Source organism: Balaenoptera borealis, assembly GCF_965194805.1.
Source record: "Balaenoptera borealis genome assembly, chromosome: 2".
NCBI lineage: Eukaryota > Metazoa > Chordata > Mammalia > Artiodactyla > Balaenopteridae > Balaenoptera > Balaenoptera borealis.
The window spans coordinates 18329204-18351343 of NC_138867.1; the positions used below are offsets into that span (position 1 = coordinate 18329204).

General features: G+C 36.1%; 1 long non-coding RNA gene across 3 annotated transcripts in view; it reads right to left on the reverse strand.

Annotated features, from left to right (window-relative positions):
- LOC309623718 overlaps positions 1-22140 on the reverse strand; it is a 929788-nt gene that overhangs the window by 263441 nt on the left and 644207 nt on the right. For all 3 annotated transcript variants that reach the window (XR_014241493.1, XR_014241494.1, XR_014241495.1), the window contains exon 14: positions 6498-6652. This is a non-coding gene — a long non-coding RNA (uncharacterized lncRNA). The remainder of the gene's footprint in view (positions 1-6497; positions 6653-22140) is intronic.

Genomic DNA, 22140 nt, shown 5'->3' on the forward strand with positions numbered 1-22140 from the left:
GATGAGGACACACTCTCAGGCTGCCCAGTGTGGGAGGACCCTCCAGTGTTGGACACACCCGGGGGGCAGCTGGTTCCCTCTGGGGCTCCAATCCTGCTGCTGGTAGAGGGGGATGTCCCAGTGCCACACTGGGGGGCTGGGCTGGGGGTGGCAGTCCTCGCCTCCAGGCTGGGTGGGGGACAGGCAGACTCACCGGTCTTCTGCCCCGCCTGCTGGTCTTCCTGCAGCTGCACGTTTTCTCCCTGGTAGAGCCACCTGCTTTTCAGGGGGGACACCACAGGGCTTTGAGAAGGCTCAAGTTCACTGCCGCTGAGGTCCCCGCGACAGAAGGGCCTCACAGTTACGATGGAGGCCCCTACCTGGGGTTTCTTGGCGCTCACACTGCCTGTTCCAGCATCCTGGATCTGGTCGCAAGTCAAGCCCGGAGTCGTCACCGTTGTCACCTTCAGGTCCTCTTCACAGGGTGGCTGGAGTGGCTCCTTCTGGCCCATGTTTAACCAAGCATGACTCATGAGGTCAGGTAAGGTGCCTCTGTCACTGGGGTTGAGGGCAATCATTTTTTGTAATAGATCCCTTATCTCCAAAGACAGATAAGGTGGGATGTGGTATTTCCCTTGTAGGACTTGCTTCCGCAGCTCCTGGTAGTCTTTTCCCACAAAGGGATGGCACCCAGTTACCATGGTGTAGAGCACTACTCCCAGGCTCCACACGTCCACCGCAGGGCCGCTGTAGCTCTGCCCCAGGAAGATTTCCGGGGCACAGTAAGGGGGTGTGCCGCAGATTGTGTCCATTTGTCCAGAGTCATCACACTTGTTGCTGAGGCCAAAGTCTGTAAGTTTGATATTCATCTTGGAATCAAAGAGGAGGTTCAGTGGCTTCAGGTCCCGATGCACGATGCCCCTCTGGTGGCAGTGCTGCAGGGCGGAGAGCAGCTGCTGGAACGGGCCTCGGGCCTCCACCTCTGTCATACGGCCATGGATCTTCAAATAGTGGTACATGTCCCCCCCACTGAGGTACTCCATCACCAGAATAAATGCCTCCTCTGTGTTAATCGCCCCCAGCAGTTTTACAGTATTGGGGTGATTCAGGAGCTTCATACCGCACACTTCCCGGAAAAGTGCCTGGACACTTGCGACGCTCTGACGCCTTTTCTTAATCACCTTGAGAGCCACCTGTGTCCCGGTCAGAATGTGCCGCGCCAACTTCACTTTACCGAAGGTGCCTTCACCAATGGTGCGGAGGATCTCAAAGCCATCAATATGAGCCTTCTTGTCAGCAGGGTTGGCTGTGAGGCCCTGCATCATGGTGACCTGCTAACTACACTGACTGACAGCACTACCTAGCAACGCTAACTACGCTAACTAACAATGCTAACTGTACTAACAGTGCTAAGTGTGCTGTCTCTACTAACAGCGCTAACTACGCTAACTGTACCAACAGTGCTAACTAGCACTAACTACACTAACTATGCTAATCAAGTATTAACTACACCAGCTATGCTAACTATACCAACAGTACTGACTATGCTAACTGTACTAATCTAGCAATACTAACTAAAATTAAGATACAAATGAGAAAAAGAACAAAGGAAGAAAAGAAAGCAGAAGAAATGGAAAAGAAACACCAAAAAATTGAGAAGAAAAAATTTAAAACTAAAAGAAATGATAAAGAGAGAAAAATGAGAAAAAGGCAAAGAAGAAAGAAAAATGAGAAAGATAAGAAAGAGTAGAGAAAAGAGAAAAATAAATCAACAAAATGGCAGAAACAAGGAAAAAACAAGCTAACTGTAGGTCCAAGGCCGTCAGGTCACCAAAAGCAGCTTCCTGGGCTCTAAGGACCAAAAACCTGGGCCCAGCTGCCCCTTTTACAGGGCTCTGTGAAGTACATCACAGTGGTGCACTCTGAGGTCAGAGCAAGAAATGGACGCATCACAGCTGGGGGTAAACCACAGGGGTTTTCTCACTTCTTGAGTTCAAGGCCCCTTTACACTTAGGAAAAAGGATCCCAAAGAAATTTTTCTTTACGTGTGTTATTAGATATTGGTATTCACTTTGTTATAAATTAAAATCTGTAGGATACTTCCAGTGGCCTTTTTATTTCTAGTTTGAAAATCTGTAATAATTTTAAAGACCTCATAATGTCTACACTTGAAATATTCATTTCCTTTTCCTTAAATTCTGGTCTCAAAATAATGTTACAACTTAACTGACTTCACGATACTATACAAAATGTTCTGCTGCATAAGACACGATAAGGTACATTATGAAAGTTCTATGAAGCTGAGAGAAGATTTGCCAGGAAGGTCATGAGCAGATTTCTCATCAGGAGCCTCGGAGGCCAGATGGCATGGCTCAATGTACTTCAAGTGTTGAAGGAAAGAATCCGTCAACCAAGAATCTTATATCTAGCAAAACTTTCCTTCGAAAATGAGGGAGAAATCAAGACATTCCCAGTTAATCAAGAGTTGAGAGAGTTCTTAACCACCAGACCCGCCTGCCACAGGGAGTTCTTCAGGTTGGAGTCAAGGACACTGCACAGTAGCTCAAAGCCGTATGAAGAAATAAAGACCTCTGGCAAAAGTAGATAGACGGGCGATGAGAAAAGCTAATACTGTTGTAACTTTGGTTTGTAGCTCCACTTTTTGTTTTCTATTTGATTTAAGAGACTAATATATAATAAAACACACCACACACATAGAAATCAAAAAAAAAAATCTATACCTAAAGCTATTACTAGAATTTAAAAATTTCACACATCTTATTAATATATACACTTGATGAAAAAAGCGTTGAAAATTAGCATCAATATTGATATAACTATTTAGGAATTTAGATTACATGTTCCCCTATGTAATTCAATTAATATTTGGGAGAAAATTAGGAGATAAAAATTCTTTGAAATCTTAACATTTCATTATAAAAAATAACCTTAATAATTACATAAATGAAGTAGAACTTTGGTGTGTAGATTTCTATCTACATATACATGGAAATAAATTATGAAATATATACAAACATGTACACACAGAATGGCCTTTACATATTCTATGAAAAATTCGTTCCCACCAACTAATGTATCACGGAAAAAAATTTCCAGAGGAGATATAGATAGATAGATAGATAGATAGACAGACAGACATGGATATATGTATCTATGTTTGCCTCTATAGACCCTTACGAGTAGTTGACATTATGGATGGTTCTACTAATTGACTCTTCTCAAATTTCTCCATGTAAGTTTGAGATAAACATGTAGGACAGCTTTCTTACCCATGTGGGTAGTAAATGGGAGTAACAAGGACTATTGAAGGAGAACACAGCACATTGCTGCATTAGTCTACTGAATATACTAAAAGGAGAAATTGAACCATCCCCATGTCAATCCTTGGGGATTAAGCAGAAGAACAAGGTGTTTACGTTACTCAAGTTTCAAACAAGCGAACAAACACCTCAGCACTTCCAGGTAACTACATTTCCACAAAAACTCCTATGAACATGCCAATAAGTCCAGAGCATCAAGAACTATGGCTAAAGAGGCCTTATGAGGTACTCAAAGACCTCACTTAGCCTAGAGTAAGTGGTTATACAGACTAATCCTTCTGTAACCCAAGTGAGGGGTGGAGAAGAAGCACTTCCTCATAGCATAGGGCAGTGGTGATGGACAGAGAATATGCAAGGAATGAACTCTTAATACTGGTATCTTGTAGGCACACAGAGTATATAGATCATAGGAACAATGAGAAAAGAAACCTTTAGTTCCTTTAATTGGCTGAATTCATTAGAGGCTAGTATGGTTTAGACAAAAAAAAAAAAAAAAAAAAGAGGCTCTTTCTAGCACAAGAGTTGGAAGATTGGTGGCCTATTTCAGTAGTTCTTATATAATCCAAACTCAGGTGAACAAGTGTTAGAGACAATATACTTTTATTATTATCAATCTTTGTAGGAGAGGCATAAACCCAGTCTGATTATATTTGAAAAAAAACTACTGTGATAATACTTCCCTTCCATGTGTTGGAGTATAATCTGCCATAATATATTTGGAGAAAATCTGGAATTTATCATATTCACAGTGAAAAAAAGAACAATCTGCCAGGGATTGGGGAGGGGAGGAGGGAAGGATGAACAGCTAGAGCAGACAGGATTTTTAGGGCAGTAAAACTATTCCACATGATGTGGTGGTAATGGTGGGTACATAACATCATGCCTTTGACAAAACCCACAGAACTGTAGATCACAAAGAATGTGAGCCCTTAAAATAACTGACTTTATTTTATAACAATGTATCAATGTAGGTTCAATTTTAACGTGCTTACCACACCAAGGCAAGATGTTAATAATGAGGGCAAGGGAAGGAGTGGGAGGGGGAGTATATGGGAACTCTGAACATGCTGCTCAAGTTTTCTGCAAGCTCAAAACTATTCTAAAAATAAATTCCAATAATTCAAAAAATGTAAAGGGAATACGAAAGGCATATTAAGTTAATACTAAACTAAAAACTTTGGAGTAGGCATATTAATTTCAACAAGGCTGATTTAAGAATCAGCTTGGGACACCTGGAAACAAAGGGCAGGGTTAGCCCCTACAGCCAGTGCTGCTTTACAAGATTTGGACTAAACACATAACTGAGTCTTTTGCTCCATGTGGGAGTGAAGAAAAGTGTAGGAGGGGCCTTGCCTCCAGCCTTACAGTGAGCTCCCTGAGGGGTTGTTCTCTATCTTGTTTCACACTGAGACTGTTTATTGGTGACATTCTTTCTGGGTCAAAACCATTCCAGTGGGGGTAAGCTGAGACGAAGTGAGAGAGTGTCATTGACATATAGACACTACCAAATGTAAAATAGATAGCTGGTGGGAAGCAGCCGCATAGCACAGGGAGATCAGCTCGGTGCTTTGTGACCACCTAGAGGGGTGGGATGGGGAGGGTGGGAGGGAGGGAGATGCAAGAGGGAAGAGAAATGGGAACATATTGTATATGTATAACTGATTCACTTTGTTATAAAGCAGAAGCTAACACACTATTGTAAGGCAATTATACTTCAATAAAGATGTTTAAAAAAAAAAAAAGATGTTAAAAAAAAAATTTTTTTAATTAAAAATACCAAGGAAAAGGTGGGACATTACATATTAATAAAAGTATCAATTCTCCAAAAAGACATAAAACTCCTAAAGTTGTGGAATCTGACATCAAGCTTTCAATATATGTGAAGCAAAAACTGATAGATCAAGTAGGTACAGAATCAGTAAGGATAGACTTGACCTGGACAGTAATAGCAATCAAACTAATATAATTGGCATTTATAGAATACTCCACTCAACAACAATAAAATATACATTTTTCTCAAGCTCATGTGGATCACAGAGAAGAGTCTCAAGAGGAATTTTAAAAAGCAATTATATAGAAATAAAAATTTAAAAAAAATTGTAGATACAGAGAAAGCAGTGCTGAGAGGAAAATTAAGTGCATATATTCAGAAAGAAGAAAGATCTATAATCAGTAATCTGAGCTCCACCTCAGGAAACTAGAGAATGAAGAACAATTTAATATTAGTGTAAGCAGAAAGTAAAAAGAAATAATACATACGTGAGCATAAGTTATTGAAACTGAAAACTTTAGTAGAGAAAATCAATGAAACCAAAAACTTCTTTGAAAAGACCAGCAAAACTGATAAACCTCTAGCCAGGTTAACAGAAAAAGAAAAGAAAAGAAAAAATAATTACCAATATCAGAAATTAAAGAGACGTCATCCTGACCTGTTTCATGAATGTTAAAAAGGCAGTAAAGAACAACAAGCAGAACTCTATAATTTAGATGAAACAGAATGATTTCTTCACAGACACAAATGCTTAAAACTTACACAAGGAGAGACAGGTCATCTGATCAGGCCCATATCTATTAAAAAAAAATTGTATCAATAATCAAAAACCTTCCAAAAAAGAAACCTTCAGTTCAGATAGTCACCGGTGAATTTTACCAAATCAAAAGAAATGGTGCCAATTACCACATTCCCTTCCAGAAAACAGAAGCTGAGGAAACTCATTCTATGAGGTCAGCATTACCATAATACCAAAACCAGACACAAGCATTACGTGAAATAAAAATATTTATATATCATGTTAAGAAGTTGAAAACTTTCTCACTAAAATCCAGAAAAAACGAAAGATATTCTCTTTTACTCTTCCTACTCTCCGTTTTACTGAGATTTTTAGCTAGTACATTAAAACAAGAAAGAAAAAAAAAGAGAAAGTATTTGGCTTGGAAAGGATTAAATAAAGCTGTCTATACTTGCAGAAGACATGATTGTCTCTGCAGAAAAATACAATTTTGGAAAATTATGGAAATAACAAAGGACTATAACAAGGTCACAGGATTCATGGTTTAGTATATATTCTTGTGTATATGCTATACATACATATATATGTATTTTGTATATATACCGTACATATAAATATAAACACACATACATTTAATAAGTCAATGAAATTTGAAATTAAATCATACCATGTTGGGCTTCCCTGGTGGTGCAGTGGTTGAGAATCTGCCTGCCAATGCAGGGGACACGGGTTCGAGCCCTGGTCTGGGAAGATCCCACGTGCCGCGGAGCAACTGGGCCCGTGAGCCACAACTACTGAGCCTGCGCGTCTGGAGCCTGTGCCCTGCAACAAGAGAGGCCGCGATAGTGAGAGGCCCGCGCACCGCGATGAAGAGTGGCCCCCGCTTGCCGCAACTAGAGAAAGCCCTCGCACAGAAACAAAAACCCACCACAGCCAAAAATAAATAAAATAAATAAATAAAATAAATTTCTAGTTAATATTAAAAACAAAAAAAAACATACCATGTATATTGTACCATAAAGATGAAGTACTTAAATATAAATCTAACAAAATATGTATAGGAACTATATGTGCAAAACTATAAAATGCTGATAAAAGAAACCAAAGATTAAATAAATCAAGAGTTATTCTGTGTATACTGACTGGAAAAATCAATATTATTAAGATGTTTATTCTTCTTAACTGTATCTATATATTCCATGCAATTCCAATCAAAATTACAGTGAGCTATTTTCTTGATATTGACACACTAATATCAAGTTAATGTGGAAAGGAGAAAGACCTAAAATTGCCAAAACAATAATAGAAGATTAACAGCATAGCTGTAGTGCTAACAATTCCTGATTTCAAGAATTACTATAAAGCTACAGTAATCAAGAGAGCATGATATTGGCTCAAGAATAGACACATAGATCAATTAAACCATATAAACAGCCCAGAAGGAGATGCACAGAAATGCAGTCAACTGGTATTTCACAAGGGACAAAGACAATCAAGAGAGAAATAGATGAATGGATAAACAAAATGTGGTACATTCAAACAGTGCAATATTATTCAATGAAGAAAAATAAATGAACTAAAATGCCATGAAAGGATATGGATGAATATTAAATGTATAGGGTAAAATGAAAGAAGCCAGTAGCAAAAGTCTACATACTGAATTATTCCACTTATATGACATCTGGAAATGACAGAACCTATAGGCATGGTAAATCAGGAATGGCCAGTAGATTAAAGAAGGGCTAGAAATGATGATGAAACACAGGGAATATGTTCAGCGTTTCAAAACAATGCTGTATACTTTCATTGCAGATACATGACACTAAGCATTTGTAAAATTCCATAGAGCTTTACAGCTCAAATAGTAAATATTAATATAAACAAATTTAAAAAAATCATTTAAGAGGTCAGGGGAATCCAGGATGGGTGCAGAATGTAACTCGGGGCTGGGTATATGGGAACTCTCTGTATTACCCTTTCAATTTTTCTATAAATCTAAAATCTTTTCTAAAAACAAAAACTTATTTTTAAAAAATTCTGCAAGACACAAATAGAATACATTCAAAGAAAGTCACATCATAGTCAAACATCATAAATGAAAATAATATTTAACCAGAAAATAAAAAGATACATTATATTCTGGCACAACAATAAGAAGAATGAGAGCTAACATCATCAGAAACAAGTGAAGCCAGAGATAATAAAATCATATATTTAATGAAATTATAGGAAAAATGTGTAACCCCCAAATTTTATATCTACTAATAATTTTGTCCCAAAATTAAGGTTAAATAATGAAATTTTCAAATAAACAAGAACAGGCAGAATTTGTTGCTAGCTGAACCAGACTGCAAGGAATACTGTTGATAGCGCTTCAGATAAGACAAAGAAAACCAAACCAAACCAAAACAAACAAACAAAAATGAGCACAAATTTACTGATGTACGTATCTGCAGGAAGAAATGAAGATCACCGGAAAGGGAAATTGTGAATTTAACTATAAAATAATATTTATAAAATATATTAAATAGTTACTAACTCTTTAAAGAAAAAACTACACTGCGGATACATAACACATAATAGAAGGAGAATGAGTGACAACTAAAGTACAAAGGACAAAACAACAATACATGGTATTTTACTTACAATAATGGCTAATGGGCATAATTTAAGTCACTTTGAAAAGTGAAAGATTAAAAAGCTGAATTTAGAAAATAACCAGTAATAACACAAAGCAACATACATTTAAAACATTGACAGAATTAACAGGAGCTACAGAAAAATATACAATGAACCACAGCTATTTCAAATAGGATTTTCTCATAATTAAAAACAAAAAAATCAGTAATGCTATAAAAGCTTTATTTTTTATTGAAGTAAAATTGATGTATACCATTATAAAAGTTTCCGGTGTGCAACACTGTAATTCAATACACAACGGGATCATCATCAAAAGTGTAGTTATCATCCATCACCACAGAGTCGATCCCTTTTACCCATTTTGCCCACCTCTCAACCCTTTCTCCTCTGCTATATCTGTTCTAGATATAAAAGTTTTAAACTATATTATTATCTAACTTACCTAACAGAAATTTATAGAATACTACATCTGGCAGCTAAAATACATAGTCTTTGGGGCTATAAAACAAGTCTCAATAAGTCACAAAGGATCATATGTTCTGTGAACATACATAAATGAATAAATGTTTTCGCGAAGAATAATGAGATAATCTTATGTGTTTGAGAATTAGCAGTACGTGTCTAAATTAACACTTCTTTAAAAAAATGCAATGGGAATTTAAAATATATTATTGACAGTATGGAAATAGAAATTTCCCTTATCAAAACTTATATGATTGAGGCAAAACAGTCTTTGGATATACTTTATCATTTAAATATGAAAGTTTAAAAAATCAATAAGCTAAGCCTCCATCTCAAGATTCTAAAAAGGAAAAAGGAAAATTTAAAACCCAGAGGAAGAAGAAGGATAAAAAGTAGAATGATGAGAACAAAGATCAAAGATATAAAATAGAGAAAAATAACAAAGCCATAAGCTTTAATCTTTGAAAGTTTAATAAAATTGATAAACTCTGTAGTAGTAGAATAATACCCCCTCCCAAGTTGTAAAAGTGTTATTTCCCAGAACCTGGGAATATGTTCCCTTACATGGCAAAGAGACATTGCAGATGCAGTTAAGTTAGGATCTCCATAGCGTTTCCTGAATTACCCTGGTGAGCCAGTGTAATCACAAAGGTCCTTATTTTGAAAAAGAGTAGACGAGGGAAGCAGAAGTGTCGGAGTCAGAAAAGGAGATGTGACAGTGGAAGCAAAGTGAGAATGATTTCATTTCAGGCTGTAAGTATGGAAGGGGGCCAGTAGCTGAGGATTGGGGAGAGCCTCTAGAAGCTGAGAAAGGCAAGAAAATGGATTCCCAGAATGTGCAGAAGGAATGGGGTCCTGTAAACATTTTAACTGTAGCTTAGTTGGACCTATTTTGAACTGTGATCTCCAGAACTGTAAAATAATAAATTTGTGGTGTTTTAAGTCACTAAGATTGTGTTAATTTGTTACAGCAGCAACAGGAAACTAAGAGAAACCCTTAGCAAGACTGATAAAAAAATGTAAAGTACACACAAATTAACGTTAACTGAAAGCAATATAGTGGTGCCAATACACATATTTTCAAATTAAAGGAGAATAAGAGAATAGTGTATTTCCTTCTTGATTTTCAATACTGTATTTAGCAGAAACCAACTTTATTTATTAGCATAAGGACATAGGGGCGACAATGAAAAACAACAATCATAAGGAGAAAAAAGAAAAGAAAACAAAATGTACTATTTAATTGATTGTAAATGGATTAAAAAATCATCCATTTTTAATTTGCTGTTTGTTAACTTTTTTTTTTTTAACATCTTTATTGGAGTATAATTCCTTTACAGTGTTGTGTTAGTTTCTGCTGTATATCAAAGTGAATCAGCTATACATATACATATAGCCCCAGATGCCCTCCCTCTTGCCTCTCCCTTCCCCCGTCCCTATCCCACCCCTCTAGGTGGTCACAAAGCACGGAGCTGATCTCCCTGTGCTTGAGTATCCTTTTAAAACAGCAAGATGTCCGGATCCTAATATCAATAAAACAAATTAGGACAATAAATGACTCCATTAAAATAAATCTGTTGCCCATAAATTTTCTAGCAATTAATATAAATCAACTTTATTATAAATTGTATAGTACACTCCTGCCAAATTGAGAACTATATATTTTATTTCCATCTGTATTTTGAAGTGTGAATACTAGAAAATTAGCTTTAATAAAAGCTCAATTAATCTAAGTAATAATGCCTAAATATCTCTTGGTGTGAAGGGTCTTGAAACACATGATTTTCCATCCCAATGCCAGTTTTGTCTAATCATCTTATGGGCAAAATTTATGTCATATTTTTGCTTTGAAAAATCTATTTGGAACAAAGAAAATTATAGTTAGGCAACAAGTCCTGTATTGTTGAAAATTAGCAACTGTTATCACAACAACAACAATAAAATGTACTTTGACTCCAATGTAATTATGTACTTAATTTTTCTCTTTTTTAATTTTCAAGAACCATTTTTTATTAAACCCATATAAGAAAATTTACTTATCGGTGTTATTTATATTTAATTTACAAGAAGACTGAAGCAACAGTTATGTCACTATTATATATTGCTTAAATTTTTTCACTGATTTTATGTTAGAGTTATTTGGAAAGTTTATAGTCCTTAAATTTCGATTAATGTCCTCACATTTTGTTGCATGTGTGCTCAGTTCTCCCAAAAATTATTTGAACTTGACCACTCTGAATATAAAGCTGGCATTCAAGTCAATCAAAAAATTACTTATGTCTTTGGTGAAATGTCTATTTACGTCTTCCGCCCATTTTTTAATTGGATTGTTTGTTTTTTTTGATATTGAGCTGCACGAGCTGTTTGTATATTTAGGAGATTGATCCTTTATCTATTGTTTCACTGGCAAATATTTTCTCCCATTCTGAGGGTTGTCTTTTCATCTTATTTATGGTTTCCTTTGCTGTGCAAAAGCTTTTAAGTTTAATTAGGTCCCAGAAGACATACAGATGGCCAAGAGGCACACAAAAAGATGCTCAACATCACTAATTATTAGAGAAATGCAAGTCAAAACTACAGTGAGGTGATACCTCACACCGGTCAGAATGGCCATTATCAAAAAATCTAGAAACAATAAATGCTGGAAAGGGTGTGGTGAAAAGGGAACCCTCCTGCACTGTTGGTGGGAATGTACGTTGATACAACTATGGAGAACAGTGTGGAGGTTCCTTAAAAAACTAAAACTACAACTACCATATGACCCAGCAATCCCACTACTGGGCATATACCCTGAGAAAAGCATAATTCAAAAAAGAGACATGTACCACAGTGTTCACTGCAGCACTATTTACAATAACCAGGACATAGAACTAACCTAGATGGATAAAGAAGATGTGGCACCTATATACAATGGAATATTACTCAGTCATAAAAAGAAACGAAACTGAGTTATTTGTAGTGAGGTGGATGGACCTAGAGTCTGTCATACAGAGTGAAGTAAGTCAGAAAAAGAAAAACAAATACGTATGCTAACGCATATATATGGAATAGATTCCATATATGCAATCTAAAAAAAAAAAAAAATGGTACTGATGAACCTAGTGGCAGGGCAGGAATAAAGATGTAGACATAGAGAATGGACTTGAGGATATTGGGTGGGAAGGGAAAGCTGGGGCGAACTGAGAGTAGCATTGACATACATACATTACCAAATGTAAAACAGTTAGCTAGCGGGAAGAAGCAGCACAGCACAGGGAGATCAGCTCGGTGCTTTGCGATGACCTAGAGGGGTGGGATAGGGAGGATGGGAGGGAGGCTCAAGAGGGATATGGGGATATATGTATGCATATGGCTGATTCACTTTGTTGTACAGCAGAAACTAACACAGTATTGTGAAGCAAGTATACTCCAATAAAGATCTATTTAAAAATTACTTAGGATTTAAGTGAAATTCATTAAGACTAAGTACTTAATGAAAATTAGCAAGGTCTTTTATCTCTCTTTAGAAACAAATACCCATTTTTACCTTTACTTGATATATCTGAAGTAACATATATAGATTTGCCTTTGAATATTACATTTCTTCCATCTGGTCCACTACTATTTTGGAAAGCTTGGTCCTTTCTGAGTGAGAAACATAAGATTTGAAATGATTAAGGTCCATTTATAACATTACTATTTGCTTAAATTTTATATCATTATCTGTCATTATTGAGTAGAATGCATCACCCCTGAAGGAGGCATATGAGTCTAACGATAAAAATATAAGGATGAGGCATATATTTAGGTCATGGATAACTCAGCAGGTAATGAAGAACGGAGTAGGCATTTAAAATCCCCTACATCTGAAAATCTTGTAAGCCAAAAGATGATTCTTAAACTACAGAAAATGTTATGTGTTTATCTAATTGCTGGATATTGTTTCTTGTTTTCTTTCATAAAGATGCATGGTACTGCTATTGGGGAAATTAAATTTACTTAGACCACATGAAATCGTAAAATAAAACAGTACTAATTATTACTAATACTAATACTATGAGAAGAAGAAGGAGAAGAAGGAGAGGAAGAGGGGAAAATTCAATTGTAATAATTTCCATTTTTAAGTATTTTATGTCCCAAGCTCTCTGCTATGTGGTATATGTGAATTAACTTATTAAATCATCTCACCAGACTTGTGGGTAAGTACTACACTATATAAGATTCTTTTGCCTGAAAAAAATAGAAAATCCCAATTCAGTAAGAAAAATTTATTACCTCATATAGCAAAGACTCTAAAGGTCAGGCACCCCCAGGGTTGTTTAATTCAGTGGCTGAATGATGTCATCAAGAACCCAGCTTTTTGCGTTATTTTCTGACCTGCCCTCCTCAGCACCTTTGTTCTCAGCCTTCCTCCCTTCATGAGAGTAAAATGGTTATGACTCTGTGTGTAAACATGAGAACGTGTAGTAGAAAATGTGGGTAACTCTTCTTGTGTGAGTTTTCTTTTTTAAAGGGGAAACTTTCCCCAGACTCTTTCCAGCAGACTTCTCCAAATGTAAATGAAGATGAATACAAATTTAACCATGATTAAAATATATTTTTTATCTTTAGGGTAGGATCAAAGTTTCATAATCATCCCTAGATCTATCACTGGCAAAGAGAAAAAGATTTTAATGATCAGCTTAGAGTACGCAGGATTTAACAGTGAGTCCTATGGGAGAGAATTAAAAACATGAACAAAATAACCAAGTAGGGAGATTGAAAGTGAGGTAGGCAACCACTTATGTCTGCTACAGATATTATCTTTACTTTCTATATAATCAAACAAGGGATAAAAGAAATGGTGAGATTAACATTATTGGGACAGGAAGTTGCAGAATATGAATTCAATGACACGTTGAAGGGTTGGAGAGATTTAGTAGCTTGTTCCAATAAGACAATGCACAGTAATGTGTTAGAGGAGGAAAAAATCAAAGAAAGACATTTCTCTGGACTTAAGAAGGTGATGTCTGTGCCAGAATTCATATCATTAAGTTATTTTCTGGACCAGACATTTATTTCAGAGATCTAACTAATATTTTTACTGTCTTTTTTTTTTTTTTTTCTATTTGAGGTAAGAGATTCTAGAGCATATTTGAATGTTGATGTGATGATCCAATACACAGGAAGAGATTAATGAAACAGAGAAAATCAAGTAACGGCAGGAGAAACTTCTTTCATAAGTCACTAGTAGAGGATAACAAGAATAATTACTGAGAGATTTAAAAGAAAGAAAGCCCTTCCAATGTTTGAGAAGAATGAGAAAACATGGATATACTCAGTAAAGTCTGGAAAATTATTCATAGAAGACAATGCAGCCAGGGTTTTAGTTCACATCCTCATTATTATCCTCAATTTTTAATTTTTCATCTTTATTCACCTCTTTATTCTTCACATGTTTCTCCTCATATACTAACTATTAATGTTCAAGTTCCTGATAAAAATTAAAATACTATTCTGGGGAAAATGTTACTAGAAATCTTTATACACTTACACAAACCTTAGAACTCAAGCACATCATAATGAAAACATGAACTAAGACAAATATATAGTGCTTGAATGGCATCAAATTTTATTGTGTTAAACTGTGTAAAACTTTCCTATAAAAAAATGTAAAGGTTTATATTAAGAAGTCAGAGTGCCATTGTACTTTAATCAGGCGCTCATCTAAATGGAAATGAGCAAGACTAATTTTGTAGAATTTAGATGCTGAGCTGAACCAAACTTATTATAAAAGAACTGGTGAACCTATCACAGCAAAGGTAAGTAACTATCTTATAAAGTAAATTCATCTATAATGCAATAAAAAGATGTATTAAATCCAAGGATGAGAGATTTGTTGCTGCCCTTGAACATACATTCAAATAGCTTTAAAAAAATCTGCCTGAAGGCCCCCCCAGGTGTGTGGTTAGACCAGGAGTATAGGGGGGAACTGAAGCCTTAAAGCCCACTTAAAGCCAACAAAAGATCAGAAAGAAAAATTAAGGAAACAATCCTATTTACCATCACATCAAAAGAAATAAAATACCTAAGAACAAACTTACCTAAGGAGACAAAAGAACTGTACTCTGAACACCATAAGATGCTGATTAAAGAAATTAAACATGACACAAACAGTTGGAATGATATACCATGTTCTTGGACTGGAAGAATCAATATTGTTAAAATGATCATATAACCCAAGACAATCCACAGATTCGACGCAATCCCTATCAAATGACCAATGGCATTTTTCACAGAACTAGAACAAAAAAATTTTTAATTTGTATGAAAACACAAAGACCCCTATTAGCCACACCAACTTTAAGAAAGAAAAACCGAGCTGGAGGTAACAGACTTCCTGACTTCAGACCATACTACAAAGTTACAGTCATGAAAACAACATAGTACTGGCACAAAACAGAAATATAGATCAATGGAACAGGAAAGAGAGCCCCGAAGTAGACCCAACCACCTATGGTCAATTAATCTATGACAACAAAGGCAAGAATATGCAGTAGAGAAAAGACAGCCTCTTCAATACGTGGTGCTGGGAAAACTGGACAGCTACATGTAAAAGAATGAAATTGAACATTCTTTAACATCATACGCAAAAATAATCTTAAAATGAGTTAAAGACCTAAATGTAAGAATGGATACTATAAAACTCCTAGAGGAAAACATAGGCAGAAGACACTTTGACATAAACTGTAGCAAAATCTTTTTGGAACCACCTCCTAGAGCAATGAAAATGGAAACAAAAATTAACAAATGGGACTTAGTTAAACTGAAAATCTTTTGCACAGCAAAGGAAACCATAAACAAAACGAAAAGAGCCTACAGAATGGGAAAAAAATATTTGCAAACGATGGAACCCATGAGGGATTAAACTCTAAAATATACAAACAGCTCACACAGCTCAATATAAAAAGAAAAACTCAATGAAAAAAATTGCAGAAGATCTAAATAGACATTTCTCCCAAGAAGACATAGAGATGGCCAACAGGCACATGAAAGGATGCTCAAATCGCTAATTATTAGAGAAAGGTAAATCAAAACTACAATGAGGAACCACCTCGCACCAGTGAGAATGGCCATAATCAAAAGGTCTACAAACAATACATGCTGGAGAGGGTGTGGAGAAAAGGGAACCCTCTTACACGGTTGGTGGGAATGTAAAATGGTACAGCCACTATGCAGAACAGTATGGAGGTTCCTTAAACAACTAAAAATAGAACTACCATATGATCCAGCAATCCCACTTCTGGGCACATATCTGGAGAAAACCATAATTCAAAAAGATGCATGCACCCCAGTGTTCACTGCAGCACTATTTACAATAGCCAGGACATGGAAGCAGCCTGAATATCTATCGACAGATGAATGGACAAAGAAGATGTGGTATATATATATATATATATATATATATATATATATATATATATATATATATAAATAAATAAAACGGAACACTACTCAGACATGAAAAAGATGAAATAATGCCATTTTCAGCAACATGGATGGAACTAGAGTTAATCATACTAAGTAAAGTTAAGTCAGACAGAGAAAGACAAATACCATATGATATCACTAGAGTGTGGAACTTAAAAAAAGAAAAAATGATACACATGAACTTATTTACCAAACAGAAACCAACTCACAGATAAAGAAAACAAACTTATGGTTACCAAAGGGGAAAACAAACTTATGGTTACCAAAGGGGAAATGTGGGGGGGAGGAATAAATTATGAAGTTGGGAGTAACATATACATACTACTATATATAAAATAGATAAACAACAAGGACCTATGTATAGTACAAAGAACGATACTCAATATTTTGTAATAAACTGTATTACCAAAAAAATGTTACTCTGCTACACTTGTAACTCACACAACACTGTAAATTAACTATACTCCAATAAAAAAAAACTGCCTGAAATTAAAAATAGTAATAATACTTTAAAAAAATCTGTAGCCATGATTCTTTATGAAATGTAAAAAGTGACCAATATTTTTGTATCATTGTTAATTACATATATATTTTTTGCTCTATTTCTTTGATGTGATTTGGAAACTTCAGACAAGGATATTCATCCCCTCAATGCTTAGTCTAATGTATAAATAGACCTACTATAATCAATCTTTCAGGTAACATAAACATACAGGTCTACTCGTGTATAATTAATTTTCAAAAATAACACTTTCTAAATACAGACATAGAGGAAATATTTACAGGGAATTTTCATTATAAAGAAAAACTCAAATTACAATTTTAAACAGACCACTGAGCAAATCATTTTGAAATACTTGATCAGGTATTTAGAGGTTACTATAACAATAATCAGATCTTCCTCAAATACAGTAGTATATATGTCTCTATATATCTATACATATATATATATATATATATATATATTATATTAAAAAACTTTAAAGTAATTTTTCCCACCCCAATGGATAGTGTATATCTCCAACCCAGTTAAATCTTACCCTCTTTCAACAAAAATTAAACAAAAAAATGTTTGTGGTTTCTAACACCTTGTCTTCAACACAAAACAACAACCAAAAAAACAGAAACAAAACAAAAAATAAAAGCAATGTACCTACTAGTTATGTCAGGGTCATTAAAACCCCAGGGAGTCCAAAACCCCAAGGGGCACGTCTGGATGGAAGCTGCCTCCCTTTGCCGGAAGCTCCAAATTACAAAAATATCAGTTGCAAAGATTTTCCTTGACTGCTGGAAGATTTGAGCATTGTAAATTAGACCACAGAGTTCCAATAAACCTTAACTGGAAAAAAAATGTCTAGCACACTCTAGTGAATCTTGGTCTCTATTTTGATGATTCATCTAGTGAGTCATATTCCTGGAAAGATTCTCTAGGGTCCCACAAAGGCTCATGCTTATTGTCCAAGGCTAGAACTCTTATGCACAGTCACATCCAGTCTCTGTTTTGAGGGTCTGCCACTGTGCCTGGGTGGCTGGTGCTGCAAAGACTCAAAACATAACCACAGAGGAATAATCTAGACAAACCAACAGGTCCTGGAGATATTTCTGGATCTCAAATAAAGATGCCCTCTTGCTTCCTCGTGAGTTCCCCTCTGAGGTCTTTGGAGCCTTTAATGTGAGCGGACTTCATTCTGGACAATCTATAAAGAGGTTCTAATCATGTTTTTCGTCCAAAGAGAAGATACCAGGTTCATAATCTGTGATAACATCATCCCCTCCTCTCAAGGAGTATCTGCAACAGGATGCAACACTATCTGTTCTAGCTATTGCCACCACTGTTGTAACTTTTTCTGGGGCAAAAAGATCCCTAATCCCTTTCAGTCAGCATCACTGAGAAGGGGCCAGGCCATGGAAAAGTCTGAAAAAGAATGGTAATCCAAAAGATAGTTTGCATTTTCTCCTAGACACAAAAATACTAGTGACTTCTCTACCAATTGATACAGGAATACTTCTTCCTGTCTTCTAAGTATTCCACTATACTTGAATAAATCAAGCTCCCTGACTCTTAATTAGGGGCCCAGGGAATAACACCCTGTACTTCCCATTCTATAATAATGGTTTTGACATTTTTATTTCTATCTCTTTTCCATAGTCTACAAGCTTTAAGAGGAAGCACACAATGTACCTTATATTTACCATAATAATTTCATTGTATAGCACAGTGCCTGACCTGATATAGTATACACAAAAAATACTTCTTAGTTAAATGAATGTATCAAAATGTTCCCATCAGTAAGTTAAGCCAACTAGCTAAAAGTTTAGGGTTTTGTCATTCCATACTTCTTCTTTTCCAAAGTGCATGAAGTAGAAATTAGCCCTTTCTAAATATTATTGCATGTCTTTACATAACAGAAAAATAAATAATAAAAAGCGTAGATTGAATTTTTCTTCACGAAACAACAGTTCTCAGTATATGAAACAACAGGATGGAATGTACAACTTGCTTTGGGGACCTCACCTGACTCTCCCTCAGATCATCTTGAAAAATGCACTGTGAATTATATCTTATCAGGTTAACTGACTACTCATTTTAGCTCTAAGTAAATGGCCAAACATAGCTGACATTTAACAGAGAACACAGAAGTAAAGATTGCAATCTTTTAAGTAAGTTTCAGACTTATCAAACATAGCATTTTTCTTGCATATTGCTGTCAGGAAAACTATGGTTAACACTTTTTTTAAAAAAATCATTGTTGCCGTCAAAAACTGAAAAACTTTGTAAGTTAATTGGGAAGTAAATTAAGAATCAGCAGGTGAAAAATATAAAATCAAAATATTCATTTCACACAAAACCTCTGTGTCATGATTAATAACACTATTTTATAATAATCATGATTTCTCACAGTTTGATCTTTATAGGTTACCATAAGAATGCAGTTGATTAGTGTTTGCATGTATCTTTCTTGGTTATTACCTCTTAATCTCCTTTCTACACAAACAAAGGCATAAAGATATTAAGAAGAAGGAGAAGGAGAAAGAAGAGAACAGAGAGAAGAGGAAGGAGAAAATGAAGACAGAAAAAATATTACATAAAGGAATAGTTACTTTTCTGTATCAATTTAGTTAGGCCATGGCAACCAGATATTTGGTCAAATATTATTCTAGGTGTTTCTGTGAGGGTATTTTTTAGATGAGATTAACATTTAAATCGGTAAACTTTGAGTAAAACAGATTACCCTCTATAATATGGGTGGGCCATAGCTAATTAGCCTCTTAAGGGAATTCTGCCAGCAGACAGCCTTCAGAATCAAACTGTAGCTCTCTCCTTAATTTACTGTCACCTAAGGAAAAGGCCATAGGTCTCTTTGCGGAAGAACTGAAGAAATCCTTGTCCTATGTACTGACTGCATTGTTGCAAAAAACCCTTTGTTCTAGCTATCTGGCTCTTCACCAATAAATGAGCTATGGATCTTCAAATAGACACAGTTCCAGAAACTGAGGAGAGAATTATGACTTTTTACCGGAGTGACTACTGTTCTCTTTCTGCTCCGCCATGCGTGCCATTTTCTTGCTGTAGACGTTAACAGCACCCAAGCTGGCTGCCTGTCTCTTTTGCCCTTTGGAACACTATGCTCACTATCTTTACCACCACCTTTAGGTCACATGAACCTTAGCTGCTTTTCTGACATTGGAGGTCACTCCTGTTATTTTGAGATCCATAGATGAACAATTCCAAGTTTGTTACTGCCTCCCTTGTCATCAACTCAGCCTTACGGAAGAGCGCTACCACTTAACCTGTTGTGTTGCCGATGCCGCTCATCAATGCAGTTTGGATGGCCCTGGCGAATGGTATGTATTCTGGCTCCTCCTGAAAACCTCTCCTCTGGTAGGTTTTCTGGACTCACGTAATTTATTCTATCCAGCTTTCTCTCCTCCTGTAGCCTCTTTATTCTGTCATGGCAACTCAGCTATGTCTGTTGCTCAACATGGGACATTTCTTTCTTCATTCTTCTAGAGTGTGGAGATATCTCTATTTTCTGGGGCCCTTGCCTGAGTGTTAAATCCTCATGTCCTGAGAATTCTTGCTTATGCAGTCTTATATTCTGGCCTACTCAGCAAGTACCCCCAAAGTGCAATCCCTGGGTCATTCCTTCAACTCCTGCTAATATAAGCTAATTCTTATATCTCCTCTATAAGTGTATATGCTCTTTCTTATCAACACATTCCAGTTGGATTAGGTTGCAATTTAATGTTAATTCCCAGCCTGTGACCCACGGGAGAAGAAATGAATCTCTTGAGGAAAGGTGGTCACCTGTTGCCCTTGTGAGAGAGGCTACTACAGTGTTCTCTGTCAGGCATAAACTGTTAGCTTTCACTAGGAAGGACTGGTGAGTCACCTCTGTGAACTCTGAGGATTCCAGGGCTCCAGCACAGACAACTTCTTCAGGATCATCTCTCTAGAGAATCTATCCAGATATCCCCATCCCCCAATTCAGCTTGACAGGTGTTATTTTCAGCTCTTCTGAAATGTTTTCTGAAGTCCTTTAATAACACTAAAATAAAGCAGATTTTGCTGAGTGCTTTGAAGATGAAAAAGGGTTACAGAAACTAGTCCACTTAACAGTCATTTGTCATGACATTATCCAGTGGCACAAGTCTCCACCAGACCCTGGAGAAAATATTTTTTCTTCAAGCATAAGATTTTTGGAGTTTACAGAAACTAAATACAAAAATCATGCTGCAAAATGAAATCTTGAAATCCTCCTACTGCTGTTTGGGAATCAGAGATAGAGTGAATATCAATAAGTCTTAAGACTTATTGTAAGCCAACTGGAAGATCTGAGCAACAAAATTGTGCAGTTTTTTCCCCCTTCCTTTAAATACAAGTATATGATTAAGAAGGGTTCCTTTCTCCGAATCTTCTCAGCCTCAAAATTTGACTTTGAGAGAAGAAGAAGAATATTGTGATGAGTAGTTAAAATGGTTGCTTTGAAATCCATTTGCTTTGAATGGTTGCTTTGAAATGGGAGGCAGCTAAATTTACGTTCTATTCTTTGAGCTGTAGCTGGCTTTTTTGAAGTCAGTCCCATGCTTGTCTGGTTCAGGGGTCAGTCAGATGTTTGGGTAAAATTGATACACAGAGTTTGGGGCTTCTCCTCCCTAACTCTGTACTTTCTGCCATTTTCACCTTCAGATTCCAGAAGCTATGACTGCCCTGAACTGTGTCTCCTAGTTCTCCACAAGAATGAGGCTGATTTCTACTGAAGCTTTAGCCTCCCTGTCAGATGTAACTCTGGAGTAGTCTCAGGCTAAAAGCAAAACAAACGAGAAACTCACCTTTTACCCTGTGGTCTTCTCTGTTTCTAGGTGTTAACTCCCCTCTAGTATCTGCTTTTTATATATTTATTTTTCCAGAAAATATATCCACCTTTTCTTTATTCAACTTAAATCACTGAACTACATCAAGCCAAAAAGCCCTAATATTTTACACGTTATATGCCAGAAAACATACCTCACTAGAATATTGTATAGTAGTGATTTGTTATATTTAGGCCTAGTTAGATAAAGAAACAGTATCGAGCAGAACTTTTTTAACGAAAAAAGGGAGGAAGAAGCTGCAATTTCCTATTCCTACATTAATAATTTTCATTAGAGTCGGTGTTCTTTGTGGGAAGACAAGAGAAAACTAAATATAAAACTAGAATTTATGCATTGGCCAAAATAAACAGACCTAGAGGAAAATGTTGTCTAATTAAAAGATC